The 22,358-nt window shown below is 46.3% G+C and overlaps 2 long non-coding RNA genes across 3 annotated transcripts in view; one reads left to right on the forward strand and one right to left on the reverse strand.

Annotated features, from left to right (window-relative positions):
• Positions 1–6,400: 6,400 nt before the first annotated feature.
• LOC141572266 (uncharacterized) lies at positions 6,401–21,265 on the forward strand. The gene is made up of 3 exons (XR_012497586.1): positions 6,401–6,630; positions 7,796–7,909; positions 21,145–21,265. It is a non-coding gene; the product is annotated as an uncharacterized LOC141572266 (long non-coding RNA).
• LOC141572267 (uncharacterized) overlaps positions 21,150–22,358 on the reverse strand; it is a 59,412-nt gene continuing 58,203 nt past the window's right edge. Inside the window, exon 4 of one of the 2 annotated variants that reach the window (XR_012497588.1) lies at positions 21,150–21,268. This is a non-coding gene — a long non-coding RNA (uncharacterized LOC141572267). The remainder of the gene's footprint in view (positions 21,269–22,358) is intronic. The other variant, XR_012497587.1, reaches the window with a different exon arrangement.

Here is a 22,358-nt window from a genome sequence, read left to right on the forward strand (position 1 = left end):
TCTTAATTAAAGAAATGTACATTAAAACAACAATTAATTACCATTGTTCATCTATCAAACTAGCCAAGATGAAAAAGTTTGCTAAAATACAGCATGTTCAAAGGTGTGGAAAAAACTGGTACAGTTGAAAACTTATGTCCACACAAAACCCTACACACAGATGTTTGGAGAAGCTTTGCTCATACTTGCTGTAATTTGGAAGCAACCAAGATATTCTTCAATAGGTGAATGGATAAATAACCTGGCGCATCCATACAATGGAATATTATTTAGCAATTAAAAGAAATGAGCTATCGAGCCACAAAAAGACATGAAGGGATCATAAATGCATATTACTAAGTGATATAACCTTCACCATCTGAAAAGGCTATATGCTGTATCATTCCAACTGTATGGAGACAGTAAAATATCACTGTGCTAAGGGCTTGAGGTAGGGGAGAGGGGGGATAAATAAGAAGAGCACAGATTTTCAGGGCTGTGAAACTACACTGTGTGACATACAATCGTGGATACATGTTATTATACATTTGTTAAAACCCATAGAATATATACCACCAACAGTGAGCCCTAATGTAAACTGTGTGCAATGTATCAACACTGGTTCATCAATTATAACAAATATACCACATAATACAACGTGTAAATAATACGGAAACTATGGAAGGGCAGGGAGGTCTGTGGGAACTCTACTTTCTGATCAATTTTTCTGTAAACCTAAAATTGCTCTAAAAATATAAAGGCTATTAATTTTTTTTAATTTAAACTAATACATTGGTGGTAGGTGTGTAAATTGGTACAATCCCTTTGGAGCAAAATTTTACAATACCTTCCCCCCAAATGAAAACATGTGCCCTTTTACACAGATGACAGCCCACTTCTCAGACTTTATCTTACATATATACTCACAGGTAAGAAGTGACACTTATACAAGGACATTTATCAGTACTGTTTGTAACAGCAAAAGACAGGAAATACCTTGTGGTAAGCAGAATACCCGCCTCCCTTCCCCCAAAAAAAAAAAGTGTCCACATTCTACTCCCCAGAACCTGTGCTTATGCATGGCCAGGGGGATTAATGTTGCAGATGGAATTAAGATTAATAAACAGCTGATCTTAAAATAGGGAGATTATCCTAGATTATCCCAGTCAGCTCATTGTAATCACAAGGGTCCTTCAAAGTGAAAGAGGGAAGCAGAAAAGGAGAGTCAGAATGATGTGGTGTCAAAAACTCTACCTACAGTTGCTGGCTTTCAAGATGAAGGAAAGGGACACGTGCCAAGGCATGCAGGCGGTCTCTGGAAGCTAGAAAGGCCAGGAAACAGATTCTGCCCTAGAATGTCCAAAGGAACACAATCCTGCCACACCTTGATTTTAGCTCATCAAGACCCATTGTGGACTTCTGAACTGCAAGGTAATAGATTTGTGTTGTTTTTAAGCCACTAAATTCATAGTAATTTGTTACAGCAGCCACAGAAAACTAATACAAACCTAAATGTCTATCCACAGAGGACTGGCTAAATAAATGCAGTGTAATACTACGCAGCCTTAAAAAGAATGAGGTACCTCTATGTACTGAGAGACAATTGCAAGATACATTGTTTAGTGAAAAGATACAAAGTATAAGTAGAATGTACATAGTATGTTATCAGTATAAAAAGGGAGTCACAGTTTAAAATCCACAAAATCCTTATGCCTGCATAGAATATCTCTGGAAAGATACCCCAAAACCTGGAAATATTCATTGCCACCAGGGGAGGAGAAATGGGTGACATGAGGTCCCAATGGCAGAGATGCTCATTTTCCACGGTGTCCTCTTTCATGCTATTGTGGGTTTTTTGCTTGTTTTTGTTTTTTTTTTTTATCATGTACAAGTATTACTTTGAGAATAAAGAGGGAAACACGCTTTAAAAAGTAAATGGGATGAGCTCTGCTCAGTCTTAAATGAGTTTTTAGTGTTTTAATCTTTTGAATGAGTATTGATTGAACCTCTTCCACCAGTGGCACACTGTCACATGCCTTTTGTCCTTTAATCTGCCTAACAACTCTGACAGGTTGGTGTTATTATTATCCCCACCCATGGTTGAGGCTCTGAGGCTCAGAGAGGTTTAGTGACCAAATTGCACAACTGGTACATTTTGCAGTTGGATTCACATGCTATTGCTGGTTCCTGCAGCCACAGTCAAGGTCAACTTAACCCTCAGATGCTGCATTTGAGACCTGTCACACGGAGATCTCAGCCCTCTCCATCCCATTTGGGCTTTCCTAGATCTCCGGGTTGAGGAGGTGAGCCTCCAGAGGGGCCGCAGGGATGCTGCTTTCTCGTTCAGCCCACCTTCTCCTATTACATCTCCCAGCAAAGTTCCTTTTGGGCCTTCCGGGGAGAGGCTACTGCCAGCGTTCACTGTGGCTCTAACTGTTCTCTCTGGTGGGCTCACGTTGCAGTGGGCACGGTGCAGCCACCTGCTTTCCTCAGGCAGAGCTGAAACCCCAGAGATGAGGAGCCTTCGTGTAGTGTTACATCTTGATGAAACAAGGCTGCCCTGAGATTTCTCTTTCCTGCAAGCTTGAAGCCAGAGATGAAGGGGCAACTGTCTGTCGGCAACTTACAACTCCGGGTGAACACATCCATCTTCCTGGGCCTCACTTTCTGGTAAAATGGAGATCAGATTCCTGTGCTGTATTGACAGATGTTGCTGAGCCATTTACCTATCGGGAGAGCTGTTTAAATAAAGCCAAACTGCCTTTCATGTTGAGGATCTCAAAGCATTTAAAAATGAGTAATTAATGAAGTTCAACCTCCAGAAAAAGCAAGAATTATTATCTTCATTTTATAAATAGATCAAAGGTCAACACAATCAATGGCAGATGTAGGAAGCAGATGTTAGGTTTCTGCTTTTGTCCCTGGCTGCAGCCACTAGCCCCCACCCCTGGTATCACCGGCAGACCTCCTTTCTGCTGTCTGACTTCTGACTAAAGACGTGGAATTGGCCTTTATATGTTTCCACTTAAAGGTTTGAATTCTATGTATGGTTCATGTGCCTTTGATATGTCTGGAATTTATAAAAGAAAAGGAGAATGACATTTGATGCTTTTCAGAGATCATGTGGGGACTAAGCCTTATGTAGTAGTGGGTCAAATGCCAATACAGGAAAGAAAAAAAAAACCCCGCTCACTTCAGGAAGTTCACTTATATTCTCTCTCAGAAAGAACTCTGTCTGTTAAAATTAAACAGCGTATATCTTTAGTCACCAAAAATGATTGTTGTGGGAACAACAAACGTCACCACTTATTGAGTACCAACTGTTTGCTAAGCACTGCTCTACTTAATTGCATACATTACATTGTGTGAGTCTCACAAATAGCCAAGGAGGTTTTCACTATTCATTCATTTTTACAGATAACATAACTGGGCTTAGAGATAGAAGATGGGTTGAGGAGAAAGGAAAGAAAGAGAAAGTTCAACGGAAATTAATTAAGCAAAAGATGAGATATATACTCTGTGCCAGAGGTGTTCTGTTATGATAGAGACAAAAAGGAATAAAATCGCTCCAAGTCCCTGTTCTCAATGACCTGTGGGTTATTGAAGATGAGGGCTGAGGAAGCCAGCATATAAAAAGACAATAATGTCAATACAATTCAGCTCAGAAGTATTTATTGAGTTCCTGGTATGTGTTAGACACTGTATTAGTTGCAGGGGATGGTCCCTCTTCTCAGGGAGCTTAGAGTCTAGTGGGAAAGTCAGGCATTAAACAAATAATCACATAGATTTAAAATTACAATTGAGTGGAGTAAAAGACACTAGGTGGGCTACACAGCCTGACAAAGGATTAGTATCCAGAATATATAAAGAATTCCTACACATAATAAGAGATAATCCAATAGAAGAACTGTCAAGTAAACCAACAGGCAATTGAAAAAACACAGAAGGCAAATGGCCAATAAGCAAATGAAAGTATACTCAGTCTCTCTTGTAAACAGGAAATTGCAAATTAAAACATTGAAATACCATTTCACACTCATCAGCTTGGCAAAAATTTAAGTCTGACATTACCAATTATTGTTTAAGATGCCAAGCATGGGAACTCTTATGTATTGCTATCAAAGAGTAAATTGGTTCAACCACTTTGAAAAACGTTTCAGCCATGCTGAGTGAAGCTGCCAATTCATATGACCTGAGCCCAGCAATTCCACACTCAAGTATCTACCCAGATGGCTCATTTTCACACAAACGGGGGGGGGGGGGTATAAAAAAATATTAATTGCATCATTGCTCCTAACAACAAAAAGTTTTTGAAAATAAGCTGAATGTCTTCCAGAAAGAGATGGGTAAGTATGGTGAACTAGTACAATGGGCCCCTCATCAGCAGTGAGAATGTACAATCTAGAACTACATGCATCAATGTGGATACATTTCAAAATCATAATGCTGAGTGTAAAAAGGAAGTTGCATAATATTTTCAGTATAAAGCGATTTCTTCAAAGTTTACAAGCATGCCAAACAATTCTAAAAAGTGTTTATAGGCACAAATATAGGTAGTAAAAATACAAAAGTGTGCATAGGAATTGATGAATCCCAAATGCAGGAGGAGAGTGTTTATAGGGAAAGGACAGACATGGGTTCAGAGGACTCCACTTAGATCTGTAGTTTTAACTCCTTAAAAATTTTTTTGAAGAAAATATAGCAAATATTAAGCTTTGGCAAAAGGAGGGGATGGTAGGGGAGGGGCAGAGAATAAAGAAGTATTAATGATATTCTTCTCTGTCGTTTTTTATATGCTTTGATCTATTAAAGGAGGATTTGCCTGAATCGGGGGTGGGTATGGGAGGGGGCAGGAAGGTGTCTCTGAGGAAATGATGCTTACTTAGGATGAGAGCCAAAAATTGAGTAGGTGAGGAAGGGCAGAAAGGTGAACCAGGCAGAGGGAACAGGCTGTGCAAAGACCCTGGGGTGGGAAGGTGAATAAACAAGGAGACTAGGAACTAAGACACCCAGTATGGTCAGAGCAGAGGGAGCAAGGGGCTGGAGGTGGGGATTGGGGGATGGTGCACAGACCATGCAGTGCCTCACAGGCCATCTTGAAGGCTCATATCTTTATCCCCAACACGATTAAAGCAACAGGGATGGAAAGCTTTGGGGGCCCAGAGACACTTCACTCAACCACAGAGTGGAACAGGGAAGGCATTCTTAAAGAGGTGACTCACCTCTTGCATATTGGAGAATGAGTAAGAGGAAGCCAATTAGGGGAGGAAGGGGAGTGAGATGCAAATTCCCTGGATAGGGCCCAACAATAAAGACTTGACGACCTTCAAAACCATGGTCCCAGTGGGGTCCTCCTACACAGGATTCGCTTGAAAGGTGTTAGAAAATAGAAGAGAAGGGGAGGCCCTAGGGTCCCAGGCTGGGCAGCCTTAAGCCAAGAGAGACATGGCCAGACATGGGTTGTTGAGGGCTGCTCAAGCAGTGCGTGGAGGATGGATGTGAAGGCGGCAGGAGTGCAGACAAGGAGATCTTTGAGGGGAATGTTAATAGCCTAAACCAGGCCGCCGGGAATTAGGAAGAAGGATGGAGAGTGCCTGGAGAGATATTCAGAAGGGAAGGCAATTAGGAGGGAAGGCAAGGAATCTAGGATGATGGGGTGGGTCGGTAGCGCCATCGCCGAGATGGACAATAACAGGGGCAAGACAGGGTGAGTTGGAGGTTCATGCAGTGCAAGCCAAGTGGAACTGTCCGGCAAGCAATGGGATGGGCGCGCCAGGGCTGCAGACGGAAAGCTGGGAGTGGGAGGCACCGCCTGTGGGTGGCTACTAACCACTCACAGCAAATGAGTTGGTCCAGAAGGAGAGTCAAGGAAGAAGCTGAGCGGGTCGCTGAGGGACGTTAAGGAATGGGATTGGGGCGGGTAGGGGTTAGACAACAGGAGGGGAAGGACCACGCAGACGCTGAGCGACGGGCCGGGAGGTCAGCTCCGCATCAGACTGGGGGGCCCAGGGCAGGGGGCAGATGTTGGCATCTCCCGCCTCCCCTGGGGGCTGCAGGCGGAGCCAGAGCGTGCCCGGCGCTGGCAGGCGCTGCAGACCCAGCCCAGAGAGGGGCCTTTCCGCAGCTCCTCGGGTTGCCTCGGCCGCAGTCGCCGGGGACAGCAGGGCAGCTGCGCGTCCGGGCCACTTCAACCATCCCCACCACCCCAGGTTCCCCGCGTGTCCAGGCCGCGCCTCCCCGCCTCCCGCGGACCTGGCGACGTCACTGCGGCTCTGACGCGCGCTCATGGAGGCACGGGCGGAGGCGGCGTGGCGAGGGCGTCCTCCCGGGAGGTCCCGGTCCTGGCAACCAGCGGCTATGTCCTTGGCCCTCCTCCAGGGGAACCTCGATTTTCCAAACTCGGGAAGGCCGGCTGTCCTTCGGCTACTGATAAGGACGCGAGCGCATGGTAAAAGATTTTAACAATGCCCGGAAAGAAATAGCCGGACCCAAGAAAGAGACTAATAATAGCCGCCAGCTTGAGTTCTGCTGGTGTGCTCAGCGGTCTTAAGAACAATAATTAGGACAACAACCCTAATAGCCACCATTTATTGAGCGCTTACTCTGTGCCAGGCACTGTGTTAAGCGCTTTGCAGGCAACAACCCTCGGAGGTAAGTACCGTTATCATCCCTATTTTGTAGGAAACCGAGGCACAGAGAGGTTAAGTAACTTGCCCCAGGCACACAGCTAGCTGATGTCTGCGCCAAAATTCCAACCCAGTCTGTCTGATATCACGTCAACCCTCTAAGGTCGGGATGATTCTGTGCATCTTAAAGATGAGGAAACTAAGGCACATGTAAATTTAAGTACCTTGCCCAAGGTCACCTAGCTGGAAAATGGATGAGGCAGAAAGCGAACCCAGGGCTCCTCTCTGTCCGCAGAACCCGCGGTCTTGGCCATAGGCGATGCCACTTCCAAACTGCCTCCGACAGCCCATCAGACTTTGGCCCCGGTTCCCAAGAGGCGTAGCCTCTGCGGGGTTTGGGTGGGTTCCTGCGGCCTCCGATCCCCAGGTGAATGGAATGTTTCCGAGCATCGTCTCTGCTCAGCCGCAGGCGTCAGATAGAAACGAGTCTCCGGGAATCCGGTCGGGGACCCGGCAGCGCGGTCCTCAGAAGGAATGGAGCGGAGGCGGAGAAGGCGGGAGGGATCCCAGGTCCCACCTGCCAAGCGGCAGGGCCGGCGCGGGGCTGAAGATTTGCCCCATGCGGCCAGCAGAGGGCGCTGCCGCACGCGCCTCGGGTCCCACAGTCACCAGACCCCTGGGCGGACGCCTCCACCTGCAGACTCAGAATCAGAACCCCGAAGCGGTATATCCCGGTGGCTGGCGCCCCTCTAGCCCCTAACCTCAGCTCTAGGCCTGCTTTCCTGACCACTCTTCCCCATGTGCTGTGCTCCAGCCACCCCACTATCAGCTTTTGAGGCTTCCCCAGTCCCTGCACTGCTGATTTAATCGCCTCTTGCTGAGCTGCAAGAACACTGATCCCATCCCATTAAAAAGCCCATGTGTTTGCAGGTCACACTCAGCCTTCTCTCTCCTCACAGGCCCTTTGGTGATGTAAAATGGGGATAAATCATCCACTTGGAATAGATCATTAATTTTCTCCAAAATAGGAGGAGGGGATGGTTAAGGAAGGAGCAGATAAACAAAATAATCTATTTTCATAATAGCTACAGTGTATTGAGTGCTTGTTTTGTGTGAGCCCTCTCTGTGTCTTGACTCCTTCATTGTTTCTGCAGCCCTAAGAGGTGTGCACTATTATTTTCACTTGACAGATGAGGTCGCAAGGCTGGTAAGTGGCAATGCTGGGAATCCACCAGGAGAATCTGACTTTAAAGCCACGTTCCCATCACCCAGAAAGTACAAGCTGATACAACTGAACAGAAGAGGTAAGACACAAACCATGCAAAAACAAACCAAAATCTACTCTAAGAGTGCTTAGAAATACCACATGTGAATTTGGGGCTTCCATAGCTTTCTGAACCCCCATTTGGGACTCAGTTGTCTAAAAAGAAAAACAAAACCTAAAGGTGCAATGAGAGAATAAGCATGAGGCTTTAGCTTCTCTTGGAAGAGCATCCGGAGAGGCCCACTCACTTTCTATGTCTGGGCTCTTAGGAAATAAAGGTGGTTCTAGGAAAATCTGAAAAGTATGAAAGGGAAAAAATAAAATCCCTTCTGTGGTTTTTACTTTATCCAAGCCTCATTCTGCTATTTGTGTTTTATTTTAAAACTAATGTGGCTCTCTCCACCCTTTAAATTGGCACGTAAACAGCAAAAACAGAAGGCAGGCCAGCTACAAACTTCAAATGTGGTGGGTTTCTCAGGAAGGAGGTACATGACTTGAAGTGGAAATGCGGATTAAATGAGGTGCCTTAAACATTTCAAAGACAGACTTTCCACAAGGAATTTAGATCATAAGCTCTTAGAACGGGAGCTTTGTCTGGGTTTGGGCTCGGTATAGTGTCTAGAATCTGTGAGTGCCCAATAAATATGGAAAACACATCACACTTTTAGTCTCTGTCTGCATCATCTAACCATCTGGGCCACCATTGTGCTTATAGTTTTAAAGTGTGGCTTCTAGGGGATTTTCTTGTCCTCTGGATCTCAGTCACACACCCTCCCTCAGACCCCTCACTTTTCCAGAAGTTTGCTCTGGGAATACAGTCAAGGTAAGGCAGTCATTGATGATGTCACTAGGCTTAGTTAAACAGAATGACTGCACACTCTGGAATCACCAACAGGACGCTTTTCCACACAGGGACACCATGGTAGAAGGGGCCTCATGAGACTTGTCACTTAACAGTTCTCAATCCCTTGCCCTATAACCTTGAACTAGAAGGAGTCCCCTCTTACCCAACACAATAGAGCCCTGGGCATCCCAGGCTGCCTCTTACAATATCCTTGGACTTCTTTGACCTTTCCTCTCTGCTACTTCCCTCATTCTTTCAGTGTATTTATTCTACCAACATGCACTGAGAGCTCACTCTTTGTATGTGCTGGAGGTACAGCAGGGAATGTAACATGAGCTTATGAGCTCACTTTCTGCTGTTCCCACCTGGCTCCTGACCTCATGGCTCCAAATTTCATGCCTGCAGAGAATCCACAATAGTAAATGACTAGCTTCTCCAGGTGAGGACCATTGCTCAGACATATCTGACATTCTATTAGTTCCTGGCATTTCCCTGAGACCACACACTCTGACCCCATACGCTTCCTTGATGACACCCATTTGGCAGAGGTCTGGGCCTGATATACCCTCAGAAACAGGACCCAGAAATGCTCCAACTCCAGCACTTGCTCACATTCCTTTCCATCCTTTTCTAATTGTCACTCTTTCAGTTTACAAGATCACTGTTGATGACTGATATAACTTGGGCTGTATTCATGAAGCATCTACTACAATGAAAAATCGCATAGTACCATAATACCCCACTGTTCAAAGGAAAATGTTGATTTAAACCAACAGTGACTGTCTTACAAAGGGATGTGTCGGATAATGCTTACCAGTTTTTCAGGTCATTTTTAAACTGAATCTTGGGATTGAGTGATTCCTAATAATGGGGGGAAGGAAGAACACTAGGCCTGTTTAGGCTTTCACGATTGTTCAAATGGAATAGATTTTTACCATCAATACCGTAGCAAAAACAGAATGCTTAAGGTAAACTGCCAGTTTTTGTCTTTTTGGAAATGTATTAATACTGAATGAACTTGGTCTTGACCCATTCAAAAAATAAATAAAGTGAGAATTGAACCATAAGATTTAGATTATGTCCCTGTAAATCCCTTTAGAAAGTAGATTCCAAATCAGTACTCTTAGTCTTCTTAAATATCCCCCCCCCCAAGATTGTCCCATCCCTTCTAGATCCAGCATATTTTCTCTCTTCTTGAGGAAGGTAGTGGCCCAGAGACAAAAAGAATGATGGAGAGTAAGAACTTTTCCTTACCTGAGTTGCAGAACCATTTGAATCTAGAACACTCCTTGTATGTGTGGTGTCTGCATAAGTTTGTGGTTGTGCATTCCTGGCTCATGTCCAATGTCTCCATGACATGGGGGCCTACGATATGCCAAAAAGAAGGCCTATCTGTGGAAGACATGTGTCCACCCACCAAGAAGTTCTTGGTGGTCAGTGTCTGCGTGTCCAGCTGCTGGGGTGAAGTGATTTGGAAACCACTGAACATTTCTGCTGGGATCTTTCCAAGCCCTTTTGGGAACCGGCAACAGCACTTGTCTGGGGAAATTAGTTTTGCACTTTCACAGAGTGAGAAATTCCTCAGAGGCATTCTTGTACTTGGGATGAGAAATCAAACCCAGCTCATTCCTTCAGGACCCATGCCATTAATAAAGACAACTGAAGTTCAGTTCAGTTGGTCCAGCCTGAGGCCGTGGGGTGGGGCGGGAGCAGTGGAGTTCAGCGAATTTCACCTGTGGCTAAGGCCCTTCCTGGACTCAGCACAAGCTTGAGATTTCAGGGGATCATGTTACCAGCGTGTAAACAGCGTGAATGACGGCCAGCGCTCCCAAGCGACCACAGAGGCTCTCAAACCCTTCCTATCTTCCTAGAAACCCCGGCGGCCCGGCCAGTTGCTTGCTGTCTGATGCAACAGTTTGCAATGCTGTTCTGGGAGCCGAGCCTGCCGCTGGGCGCTGGGCGCCCTGCCGACGCGCATGCGCGGGTTGCGGGCCTGCGGGCCCGGCCGGGAACCGCGTTGCACCAGTGTGCTGGGGGCGGGGCGGGCAGGGAGACCTTTGGCAGCTCGCGCAGGCGATCTGAGTTTAATTAAACTTCTCCCGAGGCATTGGCTGACTGATTGACCCAGTGCTCCAAAAAAATCAGAGAGGCCTGAGTCGCCTTCAACGCTACAGGAGAGCGAAGTTGGGGAGTTGGCTTTCGGTTTCCAGCGCTGGGCCTTGGAATTCAACCTCACTTCCCCGAGCGCCCCCAATCCTCAAAGGCTCAGTAGAGCGTCAGGCCTCGCTTGCCTGGGCCTTCCTACCGATTTCTCAAAAATGGAAGAACAGTGGTTACACAGGGGAAAAGAAACAAAGTTTTGATAGCGTCTTGTTCCGTACCTTCCCTGCCTGCTTTCTCCACCCACGTGCCTTAGAAGGTTTTATTAGCTGAAGGAAACATGGCATCATGGATTATTTTCCAAAATTTTCAGCCATTCAGGTATTGCCTGCATGACTTTCTTCCATACCCACATTCCACCTATACTGTATATTTTCAATTCACTTTTATTAACTTTCCTTATTCTTTAAGTTAACTTTAAATCTATTCCCTTTTTCTACATAGTCTTGCCCTAAGCACTAACATTAGTGAAACCGCGGCTTGATGTGCTCGTCACATATTTTAATACACTTGAAAATAAATTCATCACTATCCAAATAAAAAAAATGTATATGTTAGCTAAAAGTTTCTTGCCTGTTACATTTGGAGAAAAACTCCAGAGGTAATAATAATAATAGCTAACATATGTTGAGTGATTGCCAATGTCCCAAGCACTGTTCTACGCACTTTAACTATTCTAAGCCCTTATGACACCTTAGAAGGTGGATGTTCTTTATATTTTACAGAGCAAAAAAGTGGGGCACAGAGAGGTTAAGATCACTGAGTCAGGATACAAACTCTGCTAGCTTCACTCTGGAGTCTACACTGCTGGCCTGGCCAAAGAGGCTAAGTTACTGCTAGACATCACCCAGGTGTTTAGTCAGTCCATGTTTGAACCCAAGTCTGGCTGACTCCAGAACTGAGCTCTTAACTAATGTGTGGAACTCCTTCCTGCCTATTTTCCCAAATCTCATCTCGTACAGACTTTTAATCTCTGCCTCCTTGGAATCCAAAAGGTGCTTCCAAGTATTTCCCTCCTTACCCTCAACATCTCTCCCCCTTCTCCTGAGTGAAACAAAATTTCTCATTTCTAGTGTTTCCTTCTCTTTTCTGAGCTAAAGTAACCCATAATTCTCTGATTTCCGTGAGAATCACTATTTTGAAGGTCCTATCTACTCCCCTCCATTGACCGTGCAACTGCTTAAAGTTCTACCTAAGAGCATCACTAAACTACATTTCCCAGATTGCCATCGTCACCTGGAAAGAGAACAAAAATCCTATGTTAAACCATGTGGCTCCTATTTTGGGGTCGGAAAATCTGGTCACTAGCTTGGATAAAGACTGGTATGCCCATAGACTAATTCTTCTGGGGCAAGGCAAACATGAATTTCCCAGGCCTTGGTGATTGGGTGTATGAGGGGGAGGTATTTCAGCAAACAAAACCTTCAATTAGAGACATAAATGAAAACTTGGCCTAATACTTCTACAAGATGGCTGTCTGGTAGATACATTTTCTTTCTGCAACAGTCCTTACCACCACCACCCCTTTCCTCTCTTCACTTCCTTTTTCTTTCCCTTCTTCCAGATTCTTCATTTAATTGTACCATTGTGCCACTCCCTTGCTCCCCCACCCCATGCCCACACCCACTCCTTAACTGTTTAGTATAAAATCCAGCCCACCAGACTGAGGTTTTCTTCGACCCAAATGTTATTTTCAGAAGGAGCCATTGAGGTTGGGGTGTAATTGCAGCGTTGGGCCTCTGCAAGCCAAGCTGAAAATAATCAGTGAGGCAGATGGGGTGGGAAGAGTGTGGTGGCGCTTCCACCAAAGAGCAAGAGAAACCCAATGGATGAGTCAGAGAGAGGCGAAGGCCAGGCTGGCCCTGCTGAGCTTACTGCTGGGAGTTCAGTTAAGGGGAAACTGCCCAAGGTGTTGGGGCCTTTGACTGAGGCCCAATCCAAGGTGGTTCCTGGCTGCACATCATAAGTCCACATTTCCTGTGACAGCCACTAAGCTGCTCTTGCTCTTATTCAGTTGGGCCATCGCAGCCAGACAGAAACTTAGCCATCCAGTTGGCTCACCCATTTCTAGATCAGGGTTTCTCAACCTCGGCACTACTGGCATGTTGGGCTGGATCATTCCTATTGTGGAGGGCTGTCTTGTGCATTATAGAATGTTTAGGAATATCCCTGGCCTCTACCCTCTAAATGCCAGTACTGCACGTGCACACACACACACACACACACACACACACACACACAGAGTCATGACTATCAAAAATGTCAGACGTGCCAAATGTTCTGGGAGGCAAAATCGCCCCTGGTTGAGAACCACTGGTCTAGAGTGATCCAGGCCTCTAAAAGGGTCACATCAACTATCTCCATAGTGACCTCATTACCTTGCATCACATGTGAATGGGCCCTAATAAAAACTATGGGCCAACTCCCATTTCAAATGACAACCATTGTATACCTCAAACCCAGCATGAATGCCTACTGTGTGCCAGGCACTATACAAGGTATTGAGAATCAAGTGGCGAACAAGACAGACATGTCCCTGCCCTCATGGAAATGACAGGCTGAGTGGGGGAAGACAACCCTGAGTGAGAGGCATGTAAAGAAATGGGGTACAATAAGCAAATCAAAGAGGGTTTCTCACCTAGGTTGGGGGGTGTCAAGAAAGGCTCTTGGAGGAAATAAGGAATTAACCAGTTGGAGATTTGCAGGTGAGGGAGTGTTCTGTGGAGCAGGAACAGAGTGTCCAGAAGCCCTGAGTTGGGAGAGGATGTCATACATTCAAGTAACCCAGAGAAGTCTTTCATGGACCAGGCTCAGGATGGTGGGAAGTTGTTATCTCCTCTCACCTCAAAGCTTGCTTTTCCTGTATTCCTTCTCTGGATTTCTAGCACAGGCATATACACTTAGGATCATATTAAACCATATTTTTACCCTCCCTTGTCCTTACTCAACACCCCTCCATCCCCACCCCCTTAGTTACCCAGTTATCAAGTTTTGTCAGTTCTACCACCAGAATCTCTCTGCAGACTGTCTCCTTGTCTCCATTCCCACCACCACAGCCCAGATGCAGGCTCTCTTCGTTACTCAGACGAATTTGTGAAATAGCTTCCCAACGAGTCATCTTCCAGTCTCTACCTCAGAGAAAGACATAGTTCTGACCGTGTCTCTGCTGGCTTTAAAAATAGCCTGCCTGGCTTCAGAGGCCTGTCAGACCCGCTGCTGCCTCCCACGGCTTTTAGGGGCCCTTCAATAACTGCTCCCAAGTACCTTCACCCGTCCCACTCTCTAGCTATGCTGGACCACTAGCCATTCCCTATGGGCCTTCACACCTCTGTGACTTTGCTGTACTCTTTGAACTGCCCCTCACCAACCAAAATCATTTGGGAAATCCTCACATATCCTTTAAGACCCAGACAAAATGAACTCATGATTCTCTTCTGTCCCTTCTTAGAATCCTTCTCATAATTCTTCCCTCTGTTTTCATTGGGATTGATAATATTGCTGCTTGCTTACCATTTGTCATGTTGACTCATAGCAATCTATTTAAACCTGTCCCTTGCCCCAGAGTAGGAGGGCCTCAAGGGCAGATGATGTAGTAGACACTGTTGGTTGATTACCCAACACCCATTCTCCCCCTTCCAGCTTCCTAAGAGAAGCCGAAGAAATGAAAGACACAGTGTATTATTTAGTGTACAATCTAAGCTGTTGTAACAGACCCAGAGTACAGAGGCTTAAGCAAACCCAAGTGCCTCAGTAGAAGCTGACTTCTTGGCCAGCTCCAGGGGTGGGCCCACCATGCATCCCAAGAATTGTTTCAGGAACCTGGCCCTAAACTAACCATTGTGCGGTAGAGACTTCCCTGGTTCCCTCATACTCACTCTTCCATTCTTTAATAACAGAACTCTTGATTTTTGACCAAGCAAATGGCTGCCTTGTAAGGACTACATTTCCCAGCCTCCCTTGCACTTTGATGTGGCTGTGAATCTAAGTTCTCACCAACAGACTGTGAGCAGAAATGATTGTACCATTTCTAAGCTGTGCCCTGAAAAGGACTGTGCATGTGCCTCTCTGACCCTCCCCCCTGACTGGGAGATGATAAAAACTGAAGCAGTCTCCCTGGGCCTAGAGAGGGAAGCCACATCTGGAGGATGGTGGGGCCCGCCTAGCAGTCTTAGAAGGCTTTTTTTTCTGAACTCTTACATGGTATGAACCAGGCATAAATTTCTATTTTGCTCACAATTCTGTATTTAGAGTCTCTTCCTTACAGCAACTTTTCCTGTACACTATAAAATACGCAGTGCCCCTGGCGTCCCCAGGACTCAGGGACTGTTTCAGGACTGCGCAGGTGACCTAGTTAGGGCCTGTGAGATACAAGGAGAGGTTTGATGGCAGGAGCTGAGAAAGAACTGTATTGTTTTTAAGAGAGCGCTTTGTGGAGCAACCTTCTCTCTTCCTCAGGACATTGCCAGGCCTGGAACTATGGCCTCTTGCTACCAGCCTAAGAATAGGGCTGCACTCAAGGAGGACAGAGCCGAGAAAATCGCGGGGAAATGGAGTCAGAGTTTCTGGACTAAACTCTGAAGCCCACGATATTAGTCTGCTCAGGCCATAGAATGGGGCGCTTACACAACAGAAGTTTATTTTCTCACAGTTCTGAAGGGCCAGAAGTCCAAGATGAAGGTGCCATGGGGTTGGTTTCTGGTAAGGCCTCTTCCCGGCTTGCAGACTACCACCTTCTCACTGTGTCCTCACACGGCCTCTTTTCTATGTGTTCGAGGAGAGAGAGAGAACTCTGGTGTCTCTTCCTCTTCTTATAAAGATACCTGTCCTATTGGATCAGGCTCCATCTTTACGACCTCATTTAACCTTAATTGCCTCCTTAAAGACACTATCTCCAAATACAGTCACATCAAAAGTTAAAGCGTCAACATATGAACTTGGGAGGGGGGTGCACAATTCAGTCCATAGCAGCCATGCTACCTCTGGGCTTCCAGTTATGTGAGCCAATAAGTGTCCTTTTGTTTAAGCCAGTTGGATTTGTTTAAGGAATTGGTTTTCTGTCACATCTTACCCTACAGTGTTTCCCTACCTCACAGATAAGCTATAAACGTTTCTCCTTCTCTCTGCCCCAGCCTAAACACCTAAAGTAGTCACATGGACCTCATCTCTAGAAAATTCTTCTGAGACACCCCCCCCCCCAACCACCACCACAGGCTACTTATACAGAGAGCTGAAGTTTCAGCTATAAAATCAGAGGGTTGGATCAAATACACTCTAGCACACCTTCCAGCAGACGCCCCTGAGCCCCTTCCAGCTCTACTGTCCCATGGCACTTCCTGAGGCTCTCTCTGAAGGAATCATTCTGTGTTCAGACAGAAGACCCGTCTAGTGTTAACAATGTACAGTTTATTGAGGGGTCCCTCTGGGCTCCTGCCCCAACTCCCTGTGGTTCTATAGGAGGCCTCTTCCAGCACTAACTGTCTGGGATTCTGTTTGACATCTTTTCAAGCTCCAAAGTCCCAAGATTCTGTAATACATGCCAAATAGAACTCCTGCTCCACACACAGAAGAGAAGGCTCTGGGGAGGTCCTGGACGCAATGGTGTCCTTCCAAATGCGGCCAGAGGTTGGCCCTGCTGAGAACAGGCAGGCGGGGGCCTTGCAATGCTCAGACATCCAGCAGGTCCTGCTGCAAGGACACTCAGGTTCCTTGTGCCCATCACTCAACCATCCAGACTGCCATTGGCGGTGGCCAAATGAAGGGCATACAGTTCCAGTCAAAACATTTCCTTCTTCCAGCCTTGAGAACTCCACACATGCAGACTGGGGAAAAGGCTGCCTCATTCCTCAGCCAACCAGAATGTGGGAGAATTAGATCTCAGGGGAAATGACCAGTGACTGGACCTTGATCAGCCAGGACCGTGAGGGTCCAGAGGTACTTCCTCCTGAGTCTGCAGTGACTCCAGGCTTTCTCTCTGTGCCTTTTGAAGTGACCATTTATGGGACACTATATGCTAAGCTCTATGTACTGTGCTCAACACTCTACCTACATTAGCTTATTTTGTCTTCACAACAATCCTGCAGGTATGTATCATTGCTTGTCCCATTTTACAGATAAGCAAACTGAGGCTTAGAGAGGTGAAATTACTGGCTTGGAGTTAATAAGCAACAGAGCTAGATTTGAACTCAAGTTCTTAACCAGAGTGTTTGGTGGGAGACCTTTGGAATTTGGCAGCTTCTACTCTGCCAAATTATGAGACCAGAGTTATGGAGACTCTGGTCTTATAAGTTGGGCAGGCATGGGGAAAGGGCATCGTGAGGCCCCAGGCCTGTGAGGTCAGTGGTGATGGGGAGGAAGTTAGGACCAAAGAAACGTGGTTGCTGGAGTGAATGACAAAGCAGGCAAAGACCACAGGCAGTCCCCGTCAAGTAGAAGGGGAGTGGCCAGGTCTGTCAGTTAGGGTCTATTGGACCCAACTAGGAGTGAGCAGAGGTCCTCTTCATAAGTGCAGACATCAACATCAGGCGTCTGCCCACCCCCTACCCAGCAGGAGCCCTACAGCAGGTGGGGAATAGCTAAGGGAGCAGGCCACCTAGAAGAGGCTGTGTCTTGGTCATGCATTTTGGTTTGTATGTTGTCACGTCTGTTCCTTACCTGTCTCTGTTCTGCTTAACATCTTGGAGAACAAATGACACACCCCAGACTCCCCTGACAGCTGGCTTCTGACTTGGTTTACCCAATGACAGGTACTGGAGGAAGACTGGGACCAGGAGAAGGAGAGAAGTCTATATTTATTCCAACACCCCCCTCCATTGTGGGTGGCATCTCTGGCTATGACTCCCTCCCCTCCATGTCTCCAGCTCCTAGTGGGCAGCCCCAGCCCCTGGGCTACCACCCCCTTCTCCCTTTGTTTTGCCAGCCTCAAGGGTAGGGGCAATTTCCTGCTGCTGGTAATTGTTTTGCCACCCACTCCCTGTGTGCTCTTTCGGCACTTCCAACCATTCCCACTACTGAACATGGCTTCTGTACTCCGGACTGGACCTGCCCAGTCTGGCTGGAAGGAGGCAATCAGGGTCCCGGCCTCCTACTCCAGCTGTGGATGGGGGCAGGGTCTCCCTGGGCAGAGCAACAATATCTTACCCCCTTCAGGCTGCTATAATAAAATACCAAAGCCTGGGTGGCTTATAAACAACACAAATTTATTTCTCACAGTTCTGGAGACCAGACGTCCAGTATGGTTGGGTTCTGGTGCGAGCTGTCTTCCAGGTTGCAGATGGCCCACTTACTGCTGAATCCGCAAAGCAAGAGGGTGGAAGAGGCCAAGGAGCGCTGTGGGGTCCCTTTTATAAGAGCACTAATCCCATTCATAGGATTCCACCTCCATGACCTAAGTACCTTCCAAAGGCCCTACCCCTAATATCATCACCTTGGGCACTAAGATTTCAACATATGTACCTGGAGGGGGGGGGACACAAACTTTCAGAACATGGCAGGCAGGAAACTCCTGAGCATGAGGGTGGGCAGAAGACCCACCCTGCAGCCAAGCCACCAGGATGCCTGGTTGGGTGACGGTCAACAGTTCTGAGCAGAACCCCATGGATCCCAGGCCTGTTCCACCTTTGGGATGTGTGTCAGATGTAGGAGACAAGGGGCAAGCCTGGAAAGTGTAGTTCACTGGGATGTTTCCCCCCTCCAGCCCTCCGCCCATCCTCGTGTGTGTATGTGTGTTTGCCCCCATGTGTGAACGCACCCACATGCACAGAGGCCCATGTGATACACCAGCCTGCCCCCCACCTTGGCCCAGGAGAGGATAGTGAAGGGCTGTGTTTGGCAGATGAGGTGGGAAGGGCTGAGAGGCTCCAGTCTCATCCCCCTCTCAGTTTCTGGGAGACACTCTGATATTTTCCTGGAGAGCCGGCTATGGGCCCAGGGCCCCTTGCCCTCCACAATGTCAAGAAGAAAGGACACTGGGAAACTTTTCCAAAATCAGTTCAGACTTTACTAGGCTCTCTGAGCCTCTAAGCCAGGCGGTGGCCAACGCTCGAGTGAAGACAGGCTGCCTCAGAACACCTCATCACCTCCTGGAACTCAGCCTCCAAATGACCCCGAGCCTTGCTCCAGGCTGTGAGCAATGCAGACGTCTCCCTCATAATCACCCCCACGGGACACAGCCTGGTGTGCCCACACGAGGAGGAGCGTGAGCCTTGCAGTGCTCTGAACTTCAGCCTGGACTGCTAGCTGTGAGGCCTCGGGCAACTGCCCCAACCCTTCTGAGCCTCAGATTCCTCTCCTATGAAGTGGAGGTCAGAACCACCCATGGAAGGTCTAATAAATGGGAGTGCTCCCACCTCTTCCCCTTTTTCCTTCCTCCTTTGGATCTCCTTAACCTCCACAGACCACTTTACCATTCTTGCTGCAGAGCCCTCGTTTCCCAGAATCCTCCCAGCTGCAGCCTGGCCTCCGAGCCTCGAAGGAGACAGTGGTTTTGCCACCCTTTGCTTGTGGCCTGCCGTGGGCCAGCTCCCCTGAGAGCAAAGGCCTCAGAACTAGGAGACTCGGGCCCCACCCTCTTTGTAAACACCAGTTGGGCACCAACTGACCTCATGAGGAAAGTGCTCCACTGGGACCCTCCTCTTCCAGCCCTGCCCTCCGCTGTGTGTTCCAGGGGAAGCGCCAGGCAAATCTGGCACCCTTGTACCCAGGCCGCCTCCGTCCTGGAAATAGTCACTTAGAGCCAAACATTTGGCTGAAGGTGGAAGGAAGTTAAAAGTCCCCGAGTGCTTCTCTCTTGCCCTTTCATAGCACCACCCAGGGCTGTCCCAGACGGGGCAAGTTCTCTCTAATTTAATTCTTTAATGATTGTGATAGACATACATAAAGAGGACTTTATTGTTACTCTTTGTTTCTGAAAAATAAAGGTAGGGATTAAATTATAACAAAATACTAATCATTTTAATTCTAGGTAGTGGAAATGCATGTTTTATTATTCTTTGTAACATCCTTTTCTTTCTCTAAGTAGAAACATTTTTAAATAAATAAGGTTAATACAGGTTTACTGGGAAAGATTTTTGAAAATACCAAAAAGTATAGAAGAAAATAAGAACCACCAGAATCTCTCCTTTGGACCATTTATATATTGAGCTATCTCTTCTGGTCCTTTTCCTAGCATATATTTATGTCACTTTATTCTCTTTTTTTAAATTGAGATATAATTGACCGATAACATTGTATAAGTTTTAGGTTTGTTTTCATCTTTTTACAAAAAAAGGGATCATATTGTTTAATAACATTTTTTCTTCTTAACAATACATTTTGAATAGTTTCCCATGCTTTTAAATGTTAATATTTACCTAGTAAACTTTTTTCCATCTTTTTCCATGTAATGATGAATAAAGAATATTTTATATGATTGGGATCTATAGGGATTCCATTAGGATCACACCATTCTATTATTTTTCTTATCTATAAAGGTGCTACACTTTTGTTGTAGAAAAGTGAGAAAATACAGGTAAGCAACAAAAGACCATGTAAAATCCTTGTAACCTTCCCACCCTGAAATAACCTCTGCTAACATTTTAGTTTTAAATCTTCCTGTCCACTTTTCTATGTACATACGTAACTATATATAAATACACATTTTTAAATAAAATTGGAATCATAGAGTTCATACGTTTATTTTTAAGTTTGATCAAAGCTGTTCATTTTTCCCCCATTTGTATTTACTTTTTTTTTTTTTTAACTGGGGAATATTGGGGAACAGTGTGTTTTTCCAGGACCCATCAGCTCCATGTCAAGTCGTTGTTTTCAACCTAGTTGTAGTGGGGGGGCGCAGCTCAGCTCCCAGTCAAGTTGTTTTCAACCTAGTTGTGGAGGGCGCAGCTCACTGGCCTATGTGAGAATTGAACCAGCGACCTTGGTGTTATGAGCACTGCGCTCTAACCCCTGAGCAAACCGGCTGCCCTGTATTTACTTTAGATGCTAGGCTTGTGGGAGGTGCTAATTGTTTTCAAATTTATTTTTCTATTACAGTTGACATACCATATTATATTAATTTCAGATATACAACATAATGATTAGACATTTAAGATACCTTATGAAGTGATCACCCTGATAAGTCTAGAATCCATCAGACACCATACATAATCGGTTCATGTTTTTAATTTGCATTTTTTGGTTTACTTAACAATATAGTTTACACTGAGTAGGCGTTTCAGCTATACATGACAGAAAACCCAAAGTAACAGTGGCTTAAACCTGTTCATTTCTTTCTCTAGTAATGACGCCAGAGGTAAGTAGCCCAGGTTAGTACGGCAGCGCCCTGACCATCAGGGACCCAGGCTCTATCCAACTGGGGTTCTCCATCCTTCGCTTGTGCTGTCCGCTCGTGACCCAAGGCAGCTGAAGAAAGAAGCAAAGAACAGAGCCGCTTATCTCAAAGGACATTTCCTGGGATTTGTGCATCACTTTTACCTAAGCAGTGGTTCTATTACTATGGCAAAAGAGGAGAACAGAAATGGGGGGACAATTGGCTTTTCCACCACATATCACAAACATCTTTCCAGGTGTATAGTTAGGTATCCTGTTTATTTCTCTCCTTTTTTGGTGAACATTTTACAACATCATTAAATACTCCAAAATTCTTCATTTGTAATACTTGCTTGATACTCCATGAGGCACATGTACCCCTGTTTACAGACCTAGTGCCTTATTACTTAATATTTGGGTATTTTGCTCTGAGAAATATGTCTCTTTTGTGAGTAAAATTTGTCAGAAGAAGAGAGCCCAAGCTTTCCTCTATACCCTATGGGTGCCCATATATGACATTTTGCTGGGGAGTCAGGGTACTATGTTCCTTGGAAGCTAGGTTACAGTACTGAGTTGGTTTTACTAACAAATGGAGCTTTTTAACAACAGGTGTAGCCTGTTGCAGGGGAAGTCACAGGAGTGGGCAGAGCCTATTGGGCAGTTCTGCCCAGGGTCAGGGGTGTGGTGGGTGGGAAGATGCAGGGAGGAGGGGAGGGAGTGAATGGGAAGACCATAGACTCTCAGGAGCCCGAGGGAGCCTGGCCCTGGAGAGGCTTGGCGGACTCAATGAGGCCCAATTCTTTCTTCATTCAGGTTCAGCAAATGCTTTGAGCCCCTACTGGAGGCCATGCCTGGCGAGGCCCTGGGCGTGTCTCAGAAAACACATGTTCTCTCTTCTCCAGGAGCTCAGTCAAATCTAAATTCGTAAATGTTAGAGTTCAACCTGGAGAGTTGCCTAAAATGCAGAATCCTAGGGCCCACACCCAAAAGTCTGAGGCCACAGATATTGGTGGACCTAGAATCTGCATTTCATTCAATCTCCCCAGGTGACCCTGGTGAGGGTGGGCAGGAGCTGTTTGGGGGGTGGGGAACTCAGGCAAGGCTCCTGGAGAAAATCGAAACCAGGCTACCCTGGAGCCTCTATCGGCTCAGTTGGTAGCTTTGAACGTGGACTAAGCCTTAG

The sequence above is a fragment of the Rhinolophus sinicus genome, linkage group LG06 (genome assembly GCF_036562045.2).
Source record: "Rhinolophus sinicus isolate RSC01 linkage group LG06, ASM3656204v1, whole genome shotgun sequence".
Classification (NCBI taxonomy): domain Eukaryota; kingdom Metazoa; phylum Chordata; class Mammalia; order Chiroptera; family Rhinolophidae; genus Rhinolophus; species Rhinolophus sinicus.